The sequence below is a fragment of the Vicugna pacos genome, unplaced genomic scaffold, assembly GCF_048564905.1.
Source record: "Vicugna pacos unplaced genomic scaffold, VicPac4 scaffold_19, whole genome shotgun sequence".
Lineage (NCBI taxonomy): Eukaryota > Metazoa > Chordata > Mammalia > Artiodactyla > Camelidae > Vicugna > Vicugna pacos.
In genome coordinates, this window is record NW_027328740.1 from 31,871,072 (window position 1) to 31,885,225 (window position 14,154).

Here is a 14,154-nt window from a genome sequence, read left to right on the forward strand (position 1 = left end):
AACCACCAATTGGAATGTTTTGAGAACAGCACAAAGAATACCATAGATAAAATTGCTTCTTAAATTCTACCACATGCTTAATATGCCATCTGAGACTACATTATGTGAACTTTATGGTTCCAGGAGTGACACAATAGAGACCATGATCCCTGGGCTTGTCCTACATTTACCTTCTGTTCCAACCTATCCTAACTTAACACTATTAATACTTTCAAGGATGAACCAGAAACCATTTAGTACATTTGTCTCTCTCCATGTGTTAGTTTTTTTCCAAATTCTTCCATTTTCTCTTCTTCCTTACAAGAAATTATTTAAATTTACTTACATATTGTTCCATCAAATGATCAAATCAATCAAATATTTTTTTTCTTAAATGGTTACTTAGTCTCACATTTAAATTTTAACTCCATTTAAAACAAATAAGGAAAATACAGGTACAAATCTATGTTTATTGTTCAAATAAGAAATTTGCAGATATTTGTGGACATTTGACAACATCAATTTTAATCTTTGTTATCTTGCATAATCTGGTAGTCCTCTGGTAGATCAGTTTTAATTAGGATGACGTTGATAAACTGAAGATGGTTGATGAGTTGGCTTTGAAAGAGAGGTAGTTGATGTATCAGCTATCCCTGGCACTGGAAACCGTGGGTTGCTCCCTGGTTGAAGTTTAGAAAAACGACCTTCACTGGCAGATTTGTTGTGATATCTATTTGGAAAAGTAGAAGGCTCCAACATCAGTCCATAACAATTGCTCTGTATGGGAGACAAGATGCTGTATTGAGAATTAGAAGTTGTAGTTGTAATGAAGTTCACAACAGTGTCATTTGCTTCATTGAAGCTGCTTTGAAAGTGCCCGTGGACAGTGGTAAACTGACTTAAAATAGCACGTTGATCCACTGCAATTTGCACTCGTGGTCTAACTGATATTGATGATGGAGGAGAAAAATCACCTCTGATCGGGGTATTTGTATCACCAATAATGTGGCTAGTAGGGGGCTTACTTATTAGATTCATATTTAAATTTGCAGGAGATAAAAATGGACTTTCTCCACTAGTGTCAGCCACAAAACCAGAATTAAGATTATCCACATTACCACCTGATTTAAAGTGCTTCTTTTTGAAATCTTCATCCAATGAAGATACCAGAGAGGCATTTTTAATCCCAACTCTTCTTTTTATTCTCACTAAAAGCTGGGGACAGACTCGTTTAAAATTTGGATAATGATAGAATTGCAGCTACAACCAAAGGAGAAAAATTTTAGTAATATTTTAAACCAAAATACAAGACTACAATAAGCCTAACTAATAAAACCTCAGATTTCACGTTTACTGTGCATAGAAAATATCATCAAAATATAAACAATGCTGATGATATTTTGAAGTTCCTTATTTGGAAAATACAAATTTAAATTTTGTAGTCATCAAATTTAAGAAGTTAACATTTGCAGCAACGGTGAATTCCAATTTTTAAAGCAACTTTAATACCTTTATTTAGATTTCTGGTGTGATTCATAGTTGCAAGCAAAGTTTCTCATAATCTTGACTACTTAAGGCACTGTCCTCATTTTTTTGAAAAAATAAAGGATTTTAGTCTTAGTAGTTCTATACAATTTTCAAAATCTAGCTTTACATTTATATTACCATAGATTGATGTACAAAATAAACTTTTATATATAAGTTACCAAGTCGTAACTAATATTTCTGAATATCTTGCTTAAAACAGAGACTAATTTTTCTTCTGCCAGAATGTCAGCTAGACAAGCAGATCTTTGAAAATTCTGCCACTCTTTACTAAACCCATAAAGCTTAAGCTCTCTAACTAAACTTTTCATACTTCCAGTTTCAAATATAGTGAAAGGGGACTTTCTTTCCAAAACTTCCTTCTTAAAGACATCTTCATCAATCACTACAGAGGTTCCATTATCATCCCAACAGATGGATTTAAATTGGTCACTCCCAGTCATTTTCCAGAGTATTCTGGGAAATGTCAGAGAACGAAAATTATTATCTTCATCTGGTTCAGAGACACAATGTGTGTAACATGGTCTTTTTATCATGGATTCTTCAGAGAAAGTCTGGAAAATATTTTCCTCAATCATAGACCTCAAGTCCAAGTCCCCAGAGAATGTTTGATCACACAATAGAGATCTACCGGGGTTTCCTGAACCAGTTTGTTCATCTTTACGAGACACATCTTGAATTTCTGAAGAAACATGTGCCATCTCAAATAAATTTTTCCACAGCTACTTTTCTAATCAGCATGATTTTGAGCACTGCAGCTACAAATGCAGCTTTGGCAGTCTTGCACAGATAAACTGCTAGGCCATCACAATGGTTCTCAACCTGAGTAGCTGTCACATCACAAAGCGACTGATCTCCTACCAACCCAAGAGTAACATTCAGCCACTGTTTACTTCTCATTCATCCAGTTAAAATGAAACATATAGGATGCTTATGTTTATAGTGTTATCTGCAAATCTTATTCCCACAAAATCTTTTTAAATAATTTAATTTTGGGGTCTATGAAATAAAACCAATCTCCATCCTTTTGTACACAAATTTATACCAGATTGGTGAACAGAGTATAAATAATGCACAAAATATCTATAGTAATTTTAAAGTTTTGGAATTTAAAGTGAAATTTGTGTAAAAACTGTAAAGAAATGGTATAATGATTTCATCATCATTTGTAATTAAAGTGAAACTTAGTTTGATTTGGAAATGGAAGTAGTTATTTATCTGTGTACTTTACAATATGTATCTCTATATTCAAAACATGTGAAGAATAAATATGTTTATTTTTTATGTTTATAAATAAATAATAAATATTTATGAAATAAAATTAGATTAAAATAATCATTAAAATTTAAGAAATCCCAAAGGGTGGCATTTTTGTTTTAAATTGTAATTCAGTGCTATAAGTAAAACAAATGTAATTTAATATACTACTTTAAAATTACAAGAGAGACAATCTTATTGTATATTTACAAATGTTTGTTTTTGCCATTCTTTCACTCAGAGGTTTCTCAGTGCATAGAACTAATAAATTTTCTTGTCATCTATATAATACATACCCTTGGGGCTTCTGTTATGTGTTCCAAAATGATGTTGATTAATACTCTTATGCACAATATCCTGGGTTCAATAAATGTGCCTCCATTAAGGGGGAAACAAACAATCAAAAAACAAAGAAATAACAGTGTATGTGGGTTGGGGTGGAAAAGACCAGGTAATGCATTTTAGGAAGCAACATATTTCTCAGTCCTGAAACATTTGTCATTGTAAGTATAATACGGCATTTTAAGGCAAGTGTCTTGTGAACTAATTGTAATAATAGCTATGTTCTGTATCAGTAAACTGTAGTAAATCCAGTTCTACCAATACTTATATACTTATTTAGAAATAAATTCCGTTAAACATAAGCCAAATTCAAAATGGGAGATAAAATTTTTAAATAAATAAATGTACCCTCAAGCTACAATGTAAAATTTTCCTTCAGTATCTGTAAATTCCATTCTAAATAAATAATAGCAACCTGAATTTATTGCACGTTATAAGTATTAGAAATTATAGTTAAGTTGGGTTTAGTCCTCATTCATAAATATTACTTAACATATGTAAATGAATATATGTGATACCGTCCATTAGAAAACAAAGAATTCAAAAATAACAATCTGAAAATATGTAGGAAAATTATTCACAGATTGGATATTACCTTTTTTTATAAAAATATTCTTAACAAATTTGCTCTAGATTGAATGTAACTAAACATAATAAAAGCCATATATGGGAAACCCATGACTAACATCAAGTTCAATATTAACATACAGTAATGTTTTCATCTGGCCCAGTAATAAGAAGAAGTAGCTCATTTTCAGAAGTCCTAAATTACAGTACTAGATGTCCTAGCCAGAACAAGTAGTCAAGAAAAATTATAAAAGGCATCCAACTTGTAAAAATGCAGTAAAATTTTTACAGATGACATAATTATGCATAGATAGAAAACTCCATATACTCCTCCAGTGACTGTTAGAAATAATGAACAAACTTAGTAAACTTGCAGAATACAAAATCAATATACAAATATCCGTTGCATTTATGTATACTAAAAACACATTATCAGAAAGAGAAATTAGGGAAACAATTGTGTGTAAATTAATACCAAAAATATTAAAATACGAATAAATTTGATAAGTGAAATAAAAGATCTAAGCATAGATGTATAAATTACAGGTGCAAGAAATAAAAGCAAACAAAATAAATACAAAGATATTCTGTGCTCATGGATTGTATACATTGTGAGGAAATATTCTAATCTATCTTTTACATGTTCAATCTCCCAGCACTAATTATTGAGGAGAATGTCTTTTCTTCATTTTATACTCTTGCTTCCTTTATCATGGGTTAAAAGATCATAGGTGTGAGGGATTATATTTGGTTGCTCTATTCTCTTCAATTCATTGGTGTCTGTTTTTGAGCCAGTATCATGTTGTTTTAAATACTAAAGCTTTGTAGGACTATTTAACGTCAGAGAACTTTACACCATTATATTTAATACACTTTTTGAAGATTATTTTGGCAACTCATGATCTTTGTGGTTACATATAAATTTTGAAATTATTTGTTCTATTAAATGGAAAAATATCATGGGTATTTTGACATGAATCACACTAAATGTAGATTGCTTTGGGTAGTAGGGTTGTTGCAACCACATTGTTTCACATTATTAACACAAGAGATTTTTTTCATTTCTTTGGACCAGTTTTAATTTCATTCATCAATATTTTCTGTTTTTTAATGTATAGGTTTTCTCCTTATTTGTTAACTTATTTGTAGGTTTTCTTTACATATATATAATTAAATACATTGTATTTGTAAATACATTTCCTGCACAAATACAACAGGCAGAAGGCAGTGGCAAGTCATATTCAAAGTCCTGAATGAAAATAGCTGTAATCTAAGATACTTTATCAAGCAAGGCTACCTTTTAGTGTAGAAGGCGAGATAAATAGCTTCCACACAAGCAAATACTAAAAGAATTAAGCAAGAGAAAAAGAAATAATGAAAGATCTACTCTAAATAAAAAACAAGCAGGAAGCTATAGAAAAGAGAAAGGTATAATTAGAAAGGAAATAGCTACAATGACTTACAACAGAATAAATATGATGTTGTAAAACAGGACGTCAAAATTTTATGCGTCACTGACTGAAACATGAAAATACAGAGTGTTTTCTTCTTGTTTCTCTTCTCTGCAGGATGGGTTTGAGTTATATTCTTATCAGTTAAAATAAACAGAAATATCATAGGTCAATATAAATATAAAACAATGTAATAATAAGTCAAAAGCTTACAATGAATTCACAAAGCAAAAAAGAAACCAAGATTATAAAAGAATACTTATCAAGCCACAAAAAGAAAAAGAAATGAACAAAAAGGAAATACCAATCAACTGGAAAATGAAGTTAAAAATGGAAATAAACACTAGTCTATTAATAATTATCGCAAATGTTAATGGATTTAGTACTTCAATCAAAAGATATATATTGTCAGATGGGATAATATAACAAGACCCTACATTATGACAAATACAAGAGAACCACTTTTGCGAGAGGAACACACATCAAATTTATGTCAGAAGATGGAAAAATATATTCCATTCAAATGTACATATGAAGAATGCAGGACTAGCAGTACTGACTTCACACAATAGAGACTTTACAAGAAAGGCCATAGAGAAAGATAAACAAGGACATGATATAATGATTAAAGGAACAATGCAAAATGGGGGTATTATACTCATTAATGTATATGCACTCAATATAGTAGCCCCTAAATATATAAAGCAAATACAAATAGATAAAAAGACAGAAATCCCTGGGAACACAATCAGAGTTGGAGACTATAACTCCCCATTACATCACTGGACTGGTCTTTCACACAGAAAATTAATAAGGGAACAAAGATACTAAAAGACATTATAAAATAATTGGAGATGGTTGATATTTTTAAAACAGTAATTCTCCCCAAAACAGAATATGCACTCTTTTCTGTGCACATGGAACATCTTCTAGGAAAGATTATGAACTCAGGCTCTGAAAAAGCCTCAACAAATTTAAGAAGATAAAAAATATTTCAAGCATCTTTTCTGAGTATAATACCATGAAACAGAAAAACAGGGAGAAAAAATGACACCATCCAGAATAAAAAACATGGTACTAAAACAAGGGGGAGAGTTGATGAAGTAAAAGAAGAAATTACAAAATATCTTGAGAAATATGACAAAACACAGCAGAAATTCTATGGAAAACTTAAAGCAGGCTTAAGATGGAAGTTCATAGTGAAAAGGCCTTCGTCAAAGAAGAAGAACAATTTCAAATAAATAATCTAACATTCTATGTAAACTAATCAAGAAAAGAAGAGCAAACAAAACCAAAAGTCAACAGAATGATGTAAAAAATAAAGACCATGGAAGGAAGATTTGGAATAGAGATTAAAAAATAGAAAAAAATTAATCTAATTATTTTTTTAAATAGTAAACAAAATTGACAAATCTCTGTACAGGCTCACCAACAAGAAAAGAGAGAGAACACAAATAATATAAGAAATGAAAATGGAGAAAATACAAAGAGTACAACAAATTTGCAAAATATCATAAGGGATTACCATGAGCAACTGTATGTAAACAAACTGGGCAACCAGGAAGAAATGGAGAAGTTTTTGGAAAAATTCAGCCCACCAATATTGCATCAAGAAGAAATTAACCATTTGAACAGACAGATCACCAGAAATCGAATAGAAATATCAATAAAATAAAATTCTCTGCAAACAAAATCCAGACCCAATTACCTTCACTGGGGAATTTGATCAAACATACAAAGAAAAATCCATACCAGTCCTCCTCAAACTCTTCCAAAAGATTGATATGGAGAGAGTACTCCCAAACTGACACCATAGGCCAATATCAAACTGATACCAAAAGCAGAAAAAGACACTACCCCAAAAAGAAAACTATAGGCCAATATCATTGATAAACATAGATGTAAATGTCCTTAAGAAATTATTAATAAACAGAATCCAACAGCATGTAAAAAAAGATCATGCACCATTTCCACTTTAGGTTCATCCCAGGAACACAAGGATGGTTTACCATTTGCAAATCAATCAAACAATTGTGATACACCATATCAACAAAAGAGAAGACAAAAATGATATGATCATCTCAGTAGATGCAGAAAAAGCATTTGATAAAATTTAACACCTATTTGTGATAAAAGTTCTTATCACAGTGGGCATAGAAGGACCATATCTCAACATAATGAAAGCTATTTATGACAAATATTTAGCCAGCAAATACTCAAAGGTGAAAAACTGGAACCCTTTCCACAAAAACCTGAGACAATACAAGGATGCACATTCTCACAATTTCAATATAGTCTTGGAATTCCTAGCCACAACGATCAAGCAAGAAAAATAAATAAAATGATTCAGACTGTAAAAGAAGAGTTAAAACTGTCATGATATGCAGATATGACACTATATATAGAAAACTGTAAAAGCTTCACAAAAAATACTTAGGGTAAAAAAGGAATTGGGCAAGGTAGCCAGTGTAATGTACAAAAACCAATTAGATTTCATTACACTACCATTGAGTCAACAGGAAAAAAAAGTATAGAAACAACCCCTTTTATAACTGCACCCAAAACTATAAAATGCTTAAAAAAAACTCTGACCAAGTAGGTGAATGACTTATACATGGAGAACAGGAAATCATTGTTTCAGGAAATCAAAAAGGATTTTAAGAATTGAAAAGATAACCAATGGTCTTGTAATGGAAGAAATAATATTGTTAAAATGGCCATACTGCCCAAGGCAATCCCCAGGCTTAATGTGATTTCCTATCAAATTATTCAAAACATTTCTTTTTAGGACTGAAACAAATGATCATAAGAATTATATAGATACACTAAAGATCTATAATTTTCCAAACAATATTGAAGACAAAGAAAGAGGCTGGAGGAATAACCCTCCTGGTCTCCATACACTATTGCAGACCTACAATAATGAAAACGACATGATATTGGTACAGAAACAGACATATGGCCAATGCAACAGAATTGAGAGACTAGGAATAAATCTACAGGCCTATGTTCAATTAATCTTTGACAGAGTAGCCAAGAATATGACTGAGAAAAGACCATCTCTTCACCAACTGGTGTTGGGAAAACAGGATAGCAGCAAGCAGGGCAATGGAGTTAGAACACTCCTTCGCTCCATACACAAGAATAAACTCAAAATGGCTTGAATACTTAAATGTAAGGCAAGACAGAGTAAATCTCCAAGAAGAAAACATAGGCAAAACACTCTGAGATAAATCTCAGCAATGATCTCCTAGTACAGTCTACCCAAGTAATGGATGTAAGAGCAAAATTATTAAAATTGGACCTAATTAAACTTATAAGCTTTTGCACAGCAAAGGGAACCATAAACAAAGCAAAATGACTAACTACAGGATTAAGGAAAATATTTAGAAATGATGCAACTGACAAAGGCTAAATTTCCAAAATATAGAGTTCATACAACCTAATAATAATACAAAACAAAAGAAACCCAATCTGAAAATGCACAGAAGCCCTAAACAATACATTATCCATTAGAGACATACAAATGCCACATAGAAATATGAAAAAAAAATTGCTAACTCTCATTATCAGAGAAGGGCAATTCAAAACTATAATGAATTATCACCTCACATTAGTCACAATGGCCGTCAATAAAAAGTCCAAAAACAATAAATGCTGGGGAAGCTATGATGAAATGGAACCCTCTTACACTGTTGGTAGGAATGTAGTTTGTTGAAGTCATTGTGGAAACCAGGATGGGTATTCCTCAAAAGAATAAAAGTATATTTAACTTATCCAGCAATCCAACTCCTGGGTATATATAAAAGAGGACCCTAATTCAAAATGTCACCTGCACACAAATGTTCTTAGCAGTGCTATATACAAAAGCCATGACATGGAAGCACCCTAAATGTCCATCAACAGATGACAGTATACAGAATTTATGCCTTATTTACAAAATGGAATAATATTCTGCCATAAAAATTGATAAAACAATGACATTTGCAGCAAAATATATCTCCCAAAATGTGTCATTCTAATTGAAGTAAGCCAGAAAGAGAAAGAAAAATTATACATGGCATGACACATGGAGAAACCTAAAAAAAAAATTTGGATGAGAACACTATGATTTCATCTACAACTATGAAACACACTTGCAGATCTACATAATAATCTTATGGTAACTGCCGAAATGGTCAAGGATAGGATATATTTGGGAGCTGTAGATTTATAAATGTTATCCACTATATATAAAAATAAATATTTTCAAAATGTCTATTGTATGACACAGGGCAGTATGTTAAATATCGTGAAGTTAAATTTAATAGGCATGCAAACATATGCATGAAGTGGGTCACTGTGTTATGCACCACAGATTGACACGTTGTAAATGGAAGTAGTTCAATGATAAATAAATGAATATATAAGTAAATAAGAAAATAAATAAGTAAATAAATAGACAAATTAAATAAATAAATAAATAAATAATATTTAATAATGAATGTAATACAAAGATTCACGCTACTTAACTTTACACATCAAGAACCTAGGAGAAAACAGAAAGAATGAAGAAGAAAATTGAATGAATGAGAGTAAGGCAAATAACAAGAGAAATAATTGAAAAGATAACAAAAAATATACCTAAGTGTGATTCTTTTAAACATAAACTGGACAAAAGTTTAGGTTGGCTAAGAAAATAAAGACAAATAAAATTTGAAATAGAAGAGAAGATATTAACACTGATGTTGTAGAGATGCATAGCATCATAAAAAATGACCACTAGATAACAATTTGAATGACCTAGAACAAAAGACAAATTCCCAGAAATATGTCTTCCAATACTGAATCAAGAAGTAATTAGAAAGTTAAATATAGCAAAACTGTGTATGAGCAAATCAGTAATCCAAACCTCTGAAACCAGAAAATATTTACAAAAAGTCTTTACTGGTATATTCTGTCATATATTTGAAGACAATTTTTCACCAATTCTTCCCCAAATCTTCCAAGAATTTGATGGGGTGAAAGTTTCCAAACTAGATTTATGATGCCAGCTATATTTGCATAAAATGCTAGAAAGGACATTATATGCAATATATATAATATAACCCTCATGAACATATAAGCCAAAATTCTCAAGAAAACACAAGCAAAATGGATTCAATAAAACTTTTAATGTATCATACACATACATGAGTAAAGGGATTTATCCCTGGGTTTAAGGAAACTTCAAAATATTCAAATCAATAAAGATGACATGCCACACTAATAGAATGAGAAATAAAACTCACATAATCATCTCAATAGGTGCAGAAAGAGTATTGTATATAATGCAACATCTTTTTAAGTTACTCCCAACAAATTAAATTAAACCTGTCAGAGGCACGATATAATATACACACAAACACTGTGTGGAGATAAGCGAAGCAGTTCTCTGTTTATTGATTCTTAGGAAAAGGGTTTATATACATCATGCACAATGCCTCACATATCATCTAAGTTATAACAATGTTAATAATCGTAAGCTATTTATGTCCCCATGCTCCTGCAGTAAGCATAGGATGTTAAATGATCAAGGATTGTTTTAAAGTTCATCACAGAACTTCATTAAGTTGGCCATCTCTTATCCAGCCGGCTCTGCCTGTCTTACGTTGTCCTCCTATGAGTATCTTATCCAGCATAGGCTATCCAGCCAACCATACAGGACACATTGAATAGGCCATTTCTTTTCCAGCCTGGATATGTAACACTCCTCACAGCTTGTTTATTAGTTCAGCCCATGGGCTTATTCTCTAGAGCCTTCAGACAGGGGCCTACGAACCAAACATCCCTTGACAGAAAACTGGATGAAGAAAATTTGATGTTTATATGTTATGGAATCAATACTTTGCATTCCTATCAACAGTTTCCATGGTGTTCCCTTTTCTCCACAATCTCACCAATATCTATTTCTTTTCCTTTTGTTGAGAGCCTTCTGACAAGTGTGAGGTGTTGTCTCATTTTTGGTTTATGACTTTCCTAATAATTTATAACTCTGAACATATTTTCATGTGTCATTTAGCAAACTGTATGTTTTCTACAGAAAATTGATTCAGATCTATCTATTCAGTACCTATGGACTTTTTTTAATTGAATTGTTTGGTCTTTATTTTGTTGTGGTGTATGAGTTTGCCATATATTTTGGATATTAACACTTGATAGGAAAATATCACTTGCATATATTTTCTCCCATTGTCTTGGTTGACTGTTCATTTTATTGATCATTTCTTCTGCAGTGTAAATCTGTTTAGACTGATACAATCATCTTTTGTTAATTTTGCTTCTGCTTCCCCTGCCAGAGGAGACATATGAAAAATCAAATTAAGTCAAGTGTACTTCTTTTGTTTTACCCTAGGATTCGTTGTTTTCAGGTTTTATGTTTTATATGCCCAGGAGTGGGATTACTGTGTCATAAGATAGGTCTATTTTTATTATTAAAAGGAACTTCCGTACTGTTTCCAAAGTGGTTGCACTAATTTTCATTCCCACCAACAGCGTTGGAGAGTCCCTTATTCTCTACAACCTCCACAGTCTTTATTATTTGTAGACATTTTGATGACAACCCTTCTCACTAGTGTGAGGTAAAACATTATTTTATTTTTGTCTTGCCTTTGTATAATGATTAGCAATATGAGCATGTTTTTATGTTCCTGTTGGTCATCTGTGTGTCTTCTTTGGAGAATTGTCTTCTGCTCATTTTCTGGCTGGGTTGTTTGTAGATTTTTGAAATGGAGTTTTATAAACGATGTGTGTATTTTAGAAATTAGCCTCTTGTTGATTGCATTTTTTCCAAATGTTTTCTCCCATTTGGAATTTCATGTTTTCATTCTGTTTATTTTGCTGTGTATAAGCTTTTAATTTTAATTCAGACTAATTTGATTATTTTGCTTTTATTGTTTTCAGCTTGGGAGAGTGAGATAAGAAAATCTCAGTACAATTTATCTATTGTTTTCCTTATGTTAGTTTACAGGAGATTTATTGTGTCATGTGTTAGATTCAGATAATTAAATCATTTTGAGTTTATTTTTGTACTGTATGAGGGAGTGTTCAAATTTCATTGATTTACATGTAGCTGTCTAATTGCCTCAACATCACTTGCTGAAAACTGTCTTTTAGGCATTGTATATTTTTGTTTCCTTTGTCATTGTTTAGTTGACCATGGGTGTGATGTTTTATTTCTACCTCTGTGTTCCGTTCCAGTGATATAGATGTTTGTTTTCCAGTATTGTGCTGTTTTGATTACTGTATTTTTGTAATATTGTCTGAGATCTGGGAGGGTTATGGGTTATGCTTCCAACTTTGTTCTTTTCCCACATTGTTCCTTTTGCAGTTCTGGTTCTCTTGCAGTTCCTTACAAATCTTAGGACTGTTTTTATTTCTATGGAAAATATCATGTATATCGATCTGAATCACTTTATATCTGTAGACATTTTTGTAGTATGTATATTATAGCAATATTATTTCCTCTAAGCTAGGACCTTGAGATTTCTTTCCATTTCTTGCATCATCTTCAATTTTCTTTATCAGTGTCCTAATGATTTTTTATCTTGATTTTTAATAGGTTTTTCATTTTTCATCTGATTTCATATGGTTTTTTAAATTATGGAATATTTCATTGTTAAAGACATGTGACAGTATTTTATATTAATCATGAATCATGCAACATTGGTAAATGTCTTTATTAGTTTTAGTTGTTCTGATGTGGAGAATCTTTAGAGTTCTCTATATAGATTATTATGTCATCTAAAATAATGACTGTTGTACTACATTCAATCCAATTTGAATACATTTTTTTTCTATTCCAATTGTTGCTGCTAGGGCATCCCATACTGTGTTTAATAGAAATCTTGAGAGTGGGCATCCTTGTCTTATTTCTTATTTTGGCTTTCAGTTTTTCACTTTTACATATTATATTTTCTGTGGGTCTGTAATTAATGACTTTAGTTATGTTGAGATTTATTTCCTGAATCCTACTTTTGTAAGAGGTTTCTGTTGTTGTTGTTGCTGTTGTTGTTGTTGTTGTTGCTGTTGTTGTTGTTGCTGTTGTTGTTGTTTTAATGAATAAATGTTGAATTTTTTGAAATGCTTTTTATGGATTTATTGGGGTGACCACATCATTTTCACTTTTTCTTTTGTTAATTTGGTGTATCAAACTGATTTGTGTATGTTGAACCTCTCTTGTGACCCTGCAATAAATCCAAGTTGATCATAGTGCATGATTCATTTTAGCTATTGTTGCATGCAGTTTGCTAATGATATTTGGTAGAACTTTTGCAACTAAATCAATCAAATATATTGGCTTGAAATTCTCTTTGCCTGTACTTTGTTGGCTTTGCTATCACATTGATGAAGTCTTCATTGAATTAATTTGGGAGTTTCCCACATCTTCACTATGTTTGAATAGTTTGAACAGTATAAGTCCTGTTTTGTATGTTTGTACAGTACTCCACGACAGCTGTTTATATCTGCACTAATGTTTAACGATTTTTTTAAATGAAGATTCTAACTTTCTTCTAGTAATTAGTTTGTTCAAATTATTTGTTTCTCCTTATCTCTGTCTCTTTCTAGACATTTGCCTATTTCTTCTAAGTTGTCCAGGTTATTGGCATGTATGTGTTGACAAAATGATCCTTTTTTTTGTATATCTGAGGTAACAATTATTATTTCTCTTTTTATTTCTTATTTTATTTCTTTGGAGCATCTCTCTTTTCTTCTTGGTGCACCTGGCTAGAGGTTTTTTGATTTTGCTTACCTTAAAAAGAAAACATAAAACAAAATCTGGTGTTTTACTACTCTTTTGCATAGTGTTTTTGCTCTCTAATTTATATTTACACCTGTAATATTTAGGATCATGTTTTCTTCTATTATTAACTTTTTTTATTCGTTTATATTCATTTTACAAAGTTGACTCAAATTCCAGCGAAGAGCACAATCTTTCAGTTACAATGAACATAACACATTTGTTTTCCCATTTTTTCCTCAGTGAGCTGCCGTA

At 31.4% G+C, this 14,154-nt stretch overlaps 1 long non-coding RNA gene across 1 annotated transcript in view; it reads right to left on the reverse strand.

Annotated features, from left to right (window-relative positions):
- Nucleotides 1-429: 429 nt before the first annotated feature.
- Nucleotides 430-14,154, reverse strand: part of LOC140693248 (uncharacterized) — a 36,492-nt gene continuing 22,767 nt past the window's right edge. Inside the window, exon 4 of the long non-coding RNA XR_012068971.1 lies at nt 430-756. This is a non-coding gene — a long non-coding RNA (uncharacterized lncRNA). The remainder of the gene's footprint in view (nt 757-14,154) is intronic.